Source organism: Zea mays, chromosome 9, assembly GCF_902167145.1.
Source record: "Zea mays cultivar B73 chromosome 9, Zm-B73-REFERENCE-NAM-5.0, whole genome shotgun sequence".
Classification (NCBI taxonomy): domain Eukaryota; kingdom Viridiplantae; phylum Streptophyta; class Magnoliopsida; order Poales; family Poaceae; genus Zea; species Zea mays.
Window position 1 is genome coordinate 44,769,435 of NC_050104.1, and position 12,861 is coordinate 44,782,295.

The 12,861-nt window shown below is 40.6% G+C and overlaps 1 pseudogene; it reads left to right on the forward strand.

Moving 5' to 3' along the window:
* Window positions 1-10,551: 10,551 nt before the first annotated feature.
* LOC118473305 (uncharacterized) lies at window positions 10,552-12,465 on the forward strand (annotated as a pseudogene).
* Window positions 12,466-12,861: the final 396 nt, after the last annotated feature.

Genomic DNA, 12,861 nt, shown 5'->3' on the forward strand with positions numbered 1-12,861 from the left:
GATTTTATCCTCTAAACCTTTGACAATAGCTTCGTTTTTCTATCCTCATTATCTTGGTGCATTTTTAAAGCTTTGCTCAGTAACAAGCTCTGTAGAAACAAATTCAAAATTAAAATACTTAAGCTAATACGAACATATCAGTGATAACTTGTAGAAAAGGTTCTTACTTTGAAGTTAGAATAAAACAGGCTGCCTATGATATGCTGACGCATGTAGTAGCTGATGTCCTTCTCAAGCTTCAGGAATCCAACACTCTTCGACAGGGTGCCTATAATTTTCGCACCAGCACGATCATGGATGCATCCCACGATTCTTTCGTCAACCCCGCCAAAGAGCACCGACCCCGGTTGTTAACCGCACGAGATCGCAAATTCTTTCAACTCTGATTTGTCCTCATCAGAGAGTTGTTGGCCACCCAGGTGTCGTAGGTCGAAATTCGCTCCCTCTAGAGAGGATTCATCAATCTTCTTTCCCTTGTCTGTAATTGTCGTGACCATCTCCTTCTCCACAACCACATCTGATATAAGTCTGTCGATTTCGAACAGAGTGGTTGTAAGGTTTTCACCTTCGGCTGTAGCAGTGGCTTCGACATCAGTCGGTTTGGCAGCTTTGCTTGCCGAAGCTGGAGGCGGGGTTTGTTCAATTGCTTGTAGTATATTCACAATGCGTCGTTTCTTCTGGCCCCCGTCTCTCCCTTTAGCAGTCGAAGATACTTCCTTTTTATGTAAGAGGCTGGTCAGTTCCAATCCTAGAGGACTTAGCGGTGTGAATGGGAAGGACTCAGTCATTACCTTCAATATTTCTGAGACCTCAGCAGCAGAAGACGAAGGGCTTGCAATTGGTTTCAGGACATCTTGTGTCTTCGTCTTCTCCGAGGATTCTACAGCAAGCTTCTGTTTTTAGGAGTCAATGCCTTCGACACCGACACTGTTTTCATCTTCTTCAAAGTTTCTTGGTCTTCCTTGATAGACCGGATAGCTTGCCTACACAGAATGCTGACAACCCTTTTTCTTTTCGCTCCCCCGACCCCTTCGTCAAGTCTGTCGTAATCTAGGTATTCAAAATTCAGGGCATCCATCACCCGATTCAACCTTCGTTTCGGCCGGGTGTCGAATGCAGCAGTCATTAATTCATCTTCTTTCTTTGTATGATTTCTGAGGATTTCATTGCACATGGTTTCTATCATTTCTAACCATTCAGAACATGGTTTTTTGAATTGCTTTTTAAATTTGAAACAGTAGGAAGTCGAACAAGTTCATATTTTCCCTCCTTCCTTCTTATTTAGCATCCCCCAACCGCTAGAGGTTGGAAAAGTTTTGTTTGCCAGATATTCCTGCACTAAGTCCCAAGTGCTAATATGACCAGCTACCACCCTGAATTCTACTTCGGGCAGCTGGCATGGGGAGCCGAGTTGCATGTTGCATAATGGCCTCGTCATGCCGAAGCTTAATCTCAGAGGACTCATTACCATAGTCATGAGTTTTTCTCTCTACTCATCAGCCTTCACGTAGAACCATTCGCTAGTCCACCTGGTTGGCCATTTAGTGCGGTAGCCGATCACCGGGGCATTGGTGTCCTTCCGGTATGCAAAATTATAGCACCCGAAGTTTTTGTGCAGACCATCGGCTCTGGCTTTCGTCTGATAGCGCAGCTCATGTACTCGGTAGAACCCTTCGGCATTCGCACTTTTACCCTGGCTTCGGAAAGCCCATATGTAGACACTGAGCCTCACAATGGCATTCGGTATCAGCTGATGAAGATATATTTCAAATCTTTTCAAAACTTCTCCTATCATATCGTACAGGGAAAACCACAGCCCTGCCCTGAATAAGCTCCTAAACACAACAACTTCATCTTCTTTCGGCTCTAGAATCAATTCTTCGCCAGCAAAACGAATAAGTTTACCTTCATCTCCCCCAAAATAGCCCACCTTTTTCATCACAACTAAGTCCTCTTCTGTTACGGTCGATTTTCCGAATTCAATGTGACTAGGTTTTGATGGGCTTAGATTGTTGTTGTCCTCCTCACTTTCATTATTACTTCCGCCTTCGGCCACTGTCTGCTCAGCTTCGGCAGTAGCACCTTCGACAGTAGTTTCTTCCGACACAACCAGACCTGATCGTCTCATCACTTCTGATATCGGTGTTGTTTCAGTCACTTCGGCCTAGCAGTGGATCTTACTCGGGCCATTTCAGTGTTTAGACTACTTAAGATGAAGCTAATTTCAAGTGACGAAGAGCTTGTTCGGATGCGCAATCCAGAAAGCTTCGGCTTCAGTTAAAATTTTTAACAGCACAACAGTGCGATGGCAATGAATGCTATGGTAACTTCTCACCAACCTGTCTGCTTATATAGTGTTGCAGGAGAAGAAGACGAACCGCCAGACCGTCTACACTGGTTGAACGGTGTACCGCATAGCGCCCGGAAGGTGTTTTTTGGACCTTCGGCATTCTGAAGCCTTCGTATTTTTCGTGGACCGAGCTCGTTACGAAAAAACGATCTAGCATCGCAAAGGGGCTACTATTGGGGGTCTTCTTCTCCGCCGAAGGTCCTCAAGACATAAACACCTTTGGCAAAATGCCACAAGAGGTCCGCCCCACTTCTGCCGAAGGTTCTCAAGACGAAGACATCGGGAAGAAGCAACAATGCAGAATGTCAAAGCTCAGTAGCTTCGGCTCAGATCAAGCAAAGAAGGAAAAGACTAGATAGACCTTATTAGTTTAAGTTGCTTATAAACAAATGTTTAAGGGCATCGATGTAATTTTACCCGGGCTACGTCCCGTGCCTATAAATAAATGAACAGTAACATCGTACTGTTCATGCTGGATTGTAATTACTTTCTTGCGTCTTCACCTTCGAGCAAGCCGAAGGTATCAATGTAATATTAATCCTGCTAATATTTATATGTACTATGTGGAATACAAATACGAATGAATTAATAAGATGCAGTTACTGTCTTCATCCTTTCGTATTCTTATTCACATATTAAGTGATGAAGTATGTTGGGGACTTGTCCTTAAATGCTATGAATTAAGAATAAGACAACACAAAAATTGTTAAACGTTAAAGTCCTTCGTCATTCGAAGCATTATTTCCCTTGGGATATAATGAGTTTCGGATGAAGGTTATGAAGGACATACCTTCATCAGCACAACAAATAATGAAGAAGGATTCATATAAAGTATAAGAAATAACATAAATACTTAAATATTATTATTAACTTATTTCTATTTTATTATTATGGAAAAATAGAAATGATAACAAATTACAAATGTACCTTCGGCTTCAAAGAAGGTAAAAGTACAAGCGTGACGCAAAAGCAAATGCCAAGTCAGCGTGAACAATACGGGAGCACTATTCATCTATTTATAGGCACGGGACGCAGCCCATGTAAAATTACATACATGCCCTTTATATTTGCTAATAACTCTATAGTAATCCATCGGGGTCTAAATAGCCTTTTCCTCTTTAAGTCGGTTTCCTTTTCTGCTATTACACCGAAGCTCCCCTGCACATAGCTTCGGCTCTGCGCCATCCTTCGTATTCTTTGTGCTTCTTCACACTGTGGTTTTGACCTAAGTCCGAAAGTACCTGTTCATGTATCATACTCCAGAAACATTGTTAAATCATGTTTTTGAGGACCTTCGGAAGCCGAAGGCCCCCAACAGTAGCCCTCGCAATATTAATTTGTTAGAATGATAAATTCAGATTGCGAGATGGACAAAGGCCCTAAGTCGAAGGTCCGAAAAAACACCTTCCCTTTGCTAGAATAGCAACAGTTATTGACAAGCGGGGCCCTCCCACTTGCAATGCACTAGGCGTATAAATAAGAGCACACCGCGAGCTCATTTGGCACGCTTTTTGCCATCTGCTCTGCCTACTCAATTTTTAGCTCTTGCGTACAAACGCTTTGCCTGGCTTTTTAGATTTTTTAGCTTCGGCCTCAAGAGCACATTTTCAACATTTTCGAAGAGATGTCTCAAGATAAGAAAGCTGTTGTTGAAACGAAGCTGAGCCTTTCTGAGGAGAAGAATCTTGGCTTTCTTGAATCAATAGCGAAGACAAATACAGAGAAGATTACTAGAGCGATTTTAGAAGGCTTATCTGAAGACACTGGTGATAGTGACAGTTATGATGTGGAAAGTGGTGGCGAAGACTCCGAAGATCGACCCTGGCGACCAAGTCATGCAGTTTTCGGTAAATCAGCTATTAAACAGAGTCATCTCGATAATATGAGAGGAAAATATTTTCGAGAGATATCTCTGGTGAGGGCTGACAATGGAGAGAAGGCTGCTCCTACTCCCGAAGAGAATGAAGTTGTGATCTTCCGAAGCTTTTTCAAAGCTGGGCTTCGGCTCCCCATAAGCGGATTTGTGGTTGAAGTTTTAAAGATATTTCAGATTTTTCTTCACCAAATTACCCCCGAAGCAATCATAAGAATGGGAATTTTCGTCTGGGTCGTGAGGAGCCAGGGCTTGGAGCCAAATGCAAAAAGTTTCTGCAGTATGCACGAACTGTTATATGAGACGAAACCCTAGGGCAAAGAGCAGTATCATAACAATTTTGGTTGCTATAGCTTCGTCGCTCGTTCTGGCTCAAGCTGCCCTGTGCCAACCTTTGGGAAGAGATGGCCTGGGGACTGGATGAAGGAATGGTTCTACGTAAAAAACGATTTAAAGGCACAAGAAGACATTAAATATATTATCATGCGTCCTATCTGGCAGCGCTTCGGCCTTCGGAAACCGAAGGTAGAAATTGATGAGACAGCCGAAAGATGCCGAAGGGCCTTCGGCACGGTTTGCTCTTTTATTGGGACAAGGGACCTGATCCAGGAGCACATAGCCTTCAGAATATGGCCACTTTTAGAGAAGTGGGAAATGCCGAAGGAGACTATCACTAAGACTAGCGAAGGAGAGCTGGTTCGACTGAAATACAGCTTCAAATATGGAGATAAATTTGATGAGCCAAATGATGACTGGCTGAAATGTATCGAAGCTACAAGTGATGAACTGCTCGGACCGTACTCCAAAACGGAAGATAATGCTTTATCTGCGGCCTTCGGGAGCCGGAAAAAGAAGAGGCTAAATAGAGTTTTTGACGCCATCGAATTTATGTATCCTGACTACCGCTACCCGTCGAAAGGGCAAAAGAGAAAAAGTGCAACTTCTGGGAAAGGTGATGCTTCAGCTGCTCCAAACGAGCCCGCGCCAAAGAGGAAAAAGGTGAAGGTCCTTACTCACCGACCGTGCTTCATTGAACCGGCCACAGTGCCCGAATTTGGTGGTGAGACCTCTTCGGCTATTGAAGCCAAAGGACCTGCTCTTACACAGAAGAATGAAGAGCCGGCTATGATGCCGAAGGCCGATAATATTAAAGAGATAGAGGCCGAAAAAACAAAGATATTAAAAGTTATAAGCCCTTCGGCAAGAATGACAGTGCCGAAGGCACAAAAAGATCTCACGACGACTCCCAAGAGAAAAAGGATGGTCAATGTACTAGATGTGCTGGAGACAATAAAGTCTTCAAGCACCGCTCCGAGGAAAACTGTTGAAGCGTCAAAAACGCAAATTGAGACAAAACCATCTAAAGCCGAAGCTGCAAAGAGCCAGACCGAGACCAAAGCTGGGCCTTCAGAGCCCGTCAAGGAGAAATCCTTGGAAACCAGAAAAGAGGAAACGAAAAAAGAAACTGCAGAGCAAATTCAGTCTGAAAACTACTATTCCTACTCCCGAAGCATCTTGCCAAGTTCTTGATTATATTGTACGACATGCTTCGGGAAAAAGGCTATCTGAAGAAGAAAAGCGAGAAGCTCAATACTATGCCCAGAAACTGAAATACCCGAAAGGGGCATTGATATTCAACGGCAGCGGAGAAGAAGATTTCTTGTATTGTCTCCCAGACAGCAAGGAAATCTCTGTGTGCCGGGAGATGGGCAAAAGCTTCAGATTCCCGACACTAGAAGACGGGCTCTCGGTGCTATCAAAAGATGAATTGGCCGACAGCTTAGCATACAATAGCTTAAAGGTGAGAAAATGAGATTTTTGTACTTAAAAACAAAATTTTTCCATTTACTTATACTTAATACCGCACTCCTTTTGTAGGGCCTTATTCTCAGCAACGCCCTCAGGGCGCAAAAAAGTGCTGAAGACGAAGGATGTACTATAGCTTTGAACAACCTTCGTTCCGAAGTAATTGAGCTAAGGAACGAAAGTCTTGAAAAAGATAAAATATTAAACTCATTAGTGAATAAAATAAAATAAAACGAAGCTACTTCCCAAGCCCGAGCTGAAGCCCAAAAATGCGAAATTGAGGATCTTCGGAAATAGATGGCAGAAGCGAAATTAAAATGTGCTATCGCCGAAGCTGACCGAGACGCCAGCGATTACTGGAAAAACTATTGGGAGAAAACGGTTGTAGAACTTCGCTCTTCAAGAGAAAAATGTTATAAAAAATCCATAGAATGTGTGGGAAAAATAAAAACTAGCTTCGCCAATGTTGGCGCATACTACAGCGAGGACAATTTCGTGAGAGGCGATCCTGAGGGCCCAATTGATTGGATCAACAACGAAACCGAAGCTTTTGAGGAAATTTTGAGCGGTCCTGGGGATGTTTGCGCGTTCTCAGGTGCCAGAGGAATTGCGGCTATTTTGGAGAAGTCAGGTTGCGAGCATGTGAAAGCTTTGGCCCAAGCCGAAGCTACTTTATCTATTGATGACACGAAGGACCCCTCGGCTGAAGCGAGCTTAGTTGGTGGAAAGTTTTTCACCGACGTCTAGGAAAATGGCGGCCTAGGGATGGCCCACGAAATTATAAAGAAAAATGAAAAAGATACTCACGATGCTAGAGAAGCAACAAAGGCAGCTAAAAAGACTGCAGAACTCGAAAGGCGGATAGGTATTGCCTAATTGCTTTTATGTTTTATTTTTGTGACTTCGGACTTATTTATGTTTTATATCGCAGTCGAACTATCTCCTTCTCCGGAGCCCTTCGAGTCATTGGCCGACCCCGAAGCAAAAAAGGAAGATGAGATTACTAAGATGGCCGAAGCTATTATGGACGAAGCTGTTACTCGACTACTAAACGAAGCTGCGGAAGCAGTTTTAAAAGAAGAATAGCTATTATTGTAAAAATATTTGGAATATTAATGTAATATTTGCTGAACAAAGTGTGTAATATTTTGTAGTTTTGAATGTAATATATAAGCTGTTTGTAATTCAATTCTTTACGATGCATGAAACTTTATGTAAATACCGTTTTTGAGCCTTCGGCGAAAAAAACACCTTCCCTTCTTTTCATGCTTCGTGAAGAATATCCATATTCCGTAAAAACATTATCACTACAACAAATGTGACCTTCTGTGATGAATATGCTATGACACGAGTGAGAATCATCATTAAATCGCTTTATTTATGACGATTTCTATGAGACATCTAAGTTTAATGACAAATAAATAACCATTGTCATTAAAACTGTCATAACCCATTTTAAGATGCTTTTTGTGACGATGATCTATGACAATATGAGTTTGTCATAAGAATAAATTGCCGTAGCTTCTTGTACACCATAATTGTGACAATTGTATGAAAGCTCATTCGTCGTAATAGTCATTCATACACATAAACTACCTTTAGTTACTAAAAAACACTTAATAACTAACTGCTCTCGTCAGTTGCGTCATTATACTACTAGGCCTTTGGCTTGCATTCTTTACAAAAAGATAATAGAATGTGTGGAAGAGGAAAAAATCATTTGGCTTGCATTTTTTAGTCGCCCAAAAAAATTGCAGCCTTTCCACCAAAAATGGTAACGGCAGCAACCCCCCACGCAAGTTTATGAGATCCGGTAAATCCTCCACCCATCGTCAGTGCCAAATCAGTTCCCTTCCGTGCCTAATTCACCTTCCCATCCTTGGCACTAGCGGCTTCGTAGCCTCCAATCCTTCAGCCTCTCCATCTGATTTGGCGCAGATGCCTCCAGGGAGGAAGGGGCAACGATGCACAAGGGAAACCCCAGGTAAATTCCAATCACTCTCAGATTCGATAACTCCAAGTCTCGTCCCTTTTCTATCTCCTTGACAAAGACTCTGCCTGTAGCGAGCTATCAAAGGGCCGACTTCTCCATGTCTTCCATATCTGGCTAATCTGCCATTCAAGCAGTCATGTGCAAAGGTTGTATTGGATAGTTTATTTGTAGCGTGTGCTTTATGGTACTCCAATAAGAGACATGTACTTCTGAATTGTCTTAGGAATGCAAGATTGTCATTTATTATAAGATTGATGCAATAGTTTCAGGGTACAAACGAATATGAACAATGCAGTTTCTGAATTGTTTGTAGCACACTGAGACTGATATGAGGCAGATTGTAGGGTATTTCCAAGTCTATTGCAAAAGGGAATGACGAATGGCCTGAAGCCTCATATAGGAAAGTGATCACTACTAAACTTAAGCCAAAAACATAAGTCTCTGGTCTCACTTTAGCTAACAATAATAGAATATAACCAATGATGAAATTCGTATCACTAATAAATCAAAAAAGCAAGGTGAGTAGAATATAAAACTAGATGACACGCTTACAGATTTTTATATTTGCAGTATTCATATGTACATTACACCATTTGGAGAGGGCAAAGTCTACCTTACATATTTGCAGCCCTAAAACTACAACTGATGGCATGCTTTGAGTTTGTAGTAATTCTTTGTACATTACACCATTTGATTATTCATCAGAGCCTCAGTTTTCATCATCCTTTACTCCTTCAGCATTTGTAGTTTTTATGATCTGTTTGGTATGATGGGATCGCTGGGTATAAAATGACATGTATTAATTGATTTGAATTATCACATAATGTTTGGAAGTCTACCTGAGATTCTCTTACACTTGATCGGCTAGCAATGGGCATAATTTTCAATTTTTCATTAGTGGTATAAAGTTTTCTAAAACCAAGGTTGGCTGAACAGAATGGAAGAAAATATCCATGATTAGAAAAAAAAAAGACAACAAATAACCGGCCATGCTCACTTGTTTTCTATTGAACTTTTACAATTAGTAGAGTACGCATAACATAATTCAAATTGGTGTAATACTCATCATATCCATACAGATATGAGATGCCCATATGACAAACATAATGAAATGGAATTGATTCAAACATTTTGGTAGACACAAAACTTAGCTGCATCGGAAGCTCTGCATTAGAAGCTCTGATTAGACACAAAACTTAGCTGCATCGGCAGCAAAATCATTGCTATTTAATAGGTGCATCAGAAGCTATTTAATACCTATCTTCTTCACCTAACCTCTCTTCCTCACCCTCCCTCATAGCAGTTGGCTGTCGTGATCCGGTGACCTCCCCACGAAATTCCGAAGGTAATTTTGTTTAGTTGCTCCTCTCTGTTTGTCACTTCGTGAAGCAGTGGGATCTAGGTTAGGGAAGCTTTTTCTCCTTCATGTCCATGGCGGCTCACGAGCTCTGTCCCCAACCTTCCCGCCACCCATGCCTCCACCATCTGTCGCCTCCTCTTCTTTGTCGTCTGACTCGTCCTCAACATCGCAGCGCCACCTCCTTTGCATTCACTGTCTCCACTAGCAGCTTCCACCATCCCCTACCACAACCTCTGCCTACTATTGCCTTCCACTGTGTCCGCGTGAATGACTCGCTCTGAGCCTTCAGCGGCCTCGCTCGAAAAATTCTCCGCCGGCGACAGTGAGAAGGTGCTCGCTGTCGTCGGCGTACACACGGCGACTTCTCCGCGCTACTTGCTTCCTGCCCAACCCCGAACCTCCATAAGCTTTGGATCTAGGTAGATTCATGATGTAGATTGCGGCTGCTCATGTCACGTATATACTAGAAACTTCTAGCTATTTTAGTATCTAGCTGCTTGCCTACTACCATGGTGTGATCGGATAAGATGTTGCTTGTGTGTCTACCGTTCCCTGCATTTCCTGCTAATATGGTGCTTGTAGCTTTAGATCTCTTGGCTATATGCGCCAATTGCAAATGCTCACTATTTTAGAATACAGTTTTTCAATTGGGCATAGCTAGGTCGATTTTATTCATTGTCAAACCAGACAGGATGTTTTTTTAACATTGGGTGGTGTTAATCAAAGTTTAGGAGTTTATAACATTGGGTGGAGAACTTTATCCTTCTATATATAACGTTTTGGACCAACCAAGAAATTGACACAAGATATCAAGTGTTGAATATAATTGATGCATTACATTATCTTCTTTATTGTGTTCGATACCTTTTTCATTTATTAATTTACATTTTAAATGTACAGAAGACCCTCGTACCGAATACGAGAAAATGAGGGATGTGAATATAATGAAGAACAATCAATTACTTTTGGGTTCGCAAATAATTTGATATGAATATGCTTATTGTGTTGTACATATATTTAGGAATTCCAAGCTCGTAAGAGTGTCATTACCCACATCTCCAATGATGGTGAATAGATGTCAACAAAAGTAACAAGAGGAAATAAAAGAATTATGGCACCTGTCTATTTATAGCTTCATGATTTTTTGCTTGTTAGTCTGTGTTGCTTTGTTTGATCAACCACTCTTGTTACATACAATCCTCTTGGTGTTTCTCAAAGAAAGCTACTAAGTATCTAGGTGGTATTCACATTTGTAGCAGTGTGGCATGATCTAGAATGGTGTCTTCTGCATAACCCTATATCTGACATGATTGCTTACTTTGTTGCAACATCATATGTTTGTTTTTTCTTACTTCAGCTACTTATTCTAAGTCTATATTATTTTTACATGCTTATTTGATACACAGGAAAGTTGTGTGAAGAACAAACTTAATCGTGAAAAAGTACTGTATCAACAATGCACAGGCTCTCAATCCTACATTGCAAAGGTTATTATATTGGTAAGAAAATAACCATTGTTTTCTTATCTGCATAGTTGAATGATACGTGAATGTGTAATATTGCCAATAGAGTCAGTTTATCATCTCTGGTACCTCATATAGTTGCCCCTGGTTGTTTCATTTGTGTTCACTTACATTTGTTGATTATGCAACAACCTTTATTTTATGTGCATAGTTGAATAATCTATGAATGTGTAATGCTACAAATGAACACCCATAACCATTTAAAGAGGTGGTTATTACGTGTGCTTGCCTCCATTAATCAGAGATCATGTCTCCTAAATCATTTTTATTGTAGTGTTAATAGTTGACTAACAGTTCATCCAACAAACTATAATGTTTTAGGTTGTAGCTACGTTACCTACAAGTATCCTGATCCTCCTTATTTGAGCATTGTGCAGCAGCTCCTCATGCTCTTTCTCTAAAAAGTCCATTTACATATACATCAAGTACTGAATAGACAGAACAATAATAACAGAGAATGTATAGCTTGTTGTTTTTCTATTTATGTATTCGACTCTAACATCTATGTTTCTGTAATCGACTCTAACATCTCTCTAGCATTTAAATATGTGTATACCTTGCTAAAGCATTTAGATATGCAGTAATCGACTCTAACATCTCTGTTTCTGTTTATGTATACCAAAGCACAAATTAACATCTATGTTTGCTCATATAGCTGTTCCTGACTGCTTCATTTACTGTTTTATTTAAATGCTTTAGCACTGTTCATATCTAAAATGCATTTTAAATTGTTATTTTGAAATCCTATTGTATCTTATTTCAAGACCTCCATTCTCACTGGACTCATTTTATATCATTTCAGAAGCAAGAAAAATATAAGGATGCGGAACCTAATGCAATAGATCTTTTCAAGGAGATGCATTGCTGCAAGAAGAAATGTTTTAGTGAAAATGTTCAAAAAGATATTGTAAGTGCTTGTTTTCCTTTCATGTTTGTACTCACAACTTGCAACTTGTGGTATACTGTACTGATGAATAACCTTTAAAATTTATATTAGGTTCACATGGAAGAAATGGTAGCAGCGCCATTTCAGGATGGACAACAACCAACATCTCCTACAGAAGTTGTTTCTAATGTGCTATCGGGCTCCAGTGTGTTTTTACGCAATGTTGGTCTTCAATTCGCCTCCAAGAAAAGCTCCACGACGATTGTTTCTGCAATGGCTCAACAACTTCAGGATGAACTGGAGATCGAGAAGCAAGAAAAAGATGGCTTTCAGGAAGAAGTGGAAACCTTGAAGGCTTAAGCACAATCATCTCAGGAGACCATTGATAGTATGAAGAGGTCGATGGAAGAAAATAACAACCTCCTTCGTCAACTATTAAGCTTCAATCAAGGCCAAGTGCCTCCATCTTAAGTCTAGTTGACCACTATAGGACCTGCAGCCTTATGGCTGTTATAGTGGCTAGTTACAGCTCTAGATTTAAAGTTATAGGATCATTTTAAATTATGCTTAATGTTTAATACTTTGAGTTGAAGTTATTGGATTTGTTTTGGATTTTAAGTTAAAGGATTTGCAGATATATGTTTTAAAGTTATATTATTCTCTGCTAGATGAAATATTTGTGTTGAACAAATTCATATGATATTTTGGTTGTGATGTGTAATATTCTATGATGATATGAATGCATATGATGTGTTCCTTGCGATGACGATTGTATCTGTCACAAATGGTTCGCCACATCACTGACCATGTCATCACATTTTATGACGAATTTTTTTCACAAATGCATTGTCACGTAAGCGGCCAACGCCTTCTAATTTGTGATGAAATTCTTCGTCACAATAATTTTGGCACGTCATCTGCCACGTGACTTGCCATGTCATCGAATCTATGACAAATATTTTCGTCATAAAGGTTTTGCCACGTCACATACTACGTCATCACCATTAGCCACGTGGCAATGCATGTCAATACGAATTGTGACGTTTTCAAGGGCACTTATGACGAAATAG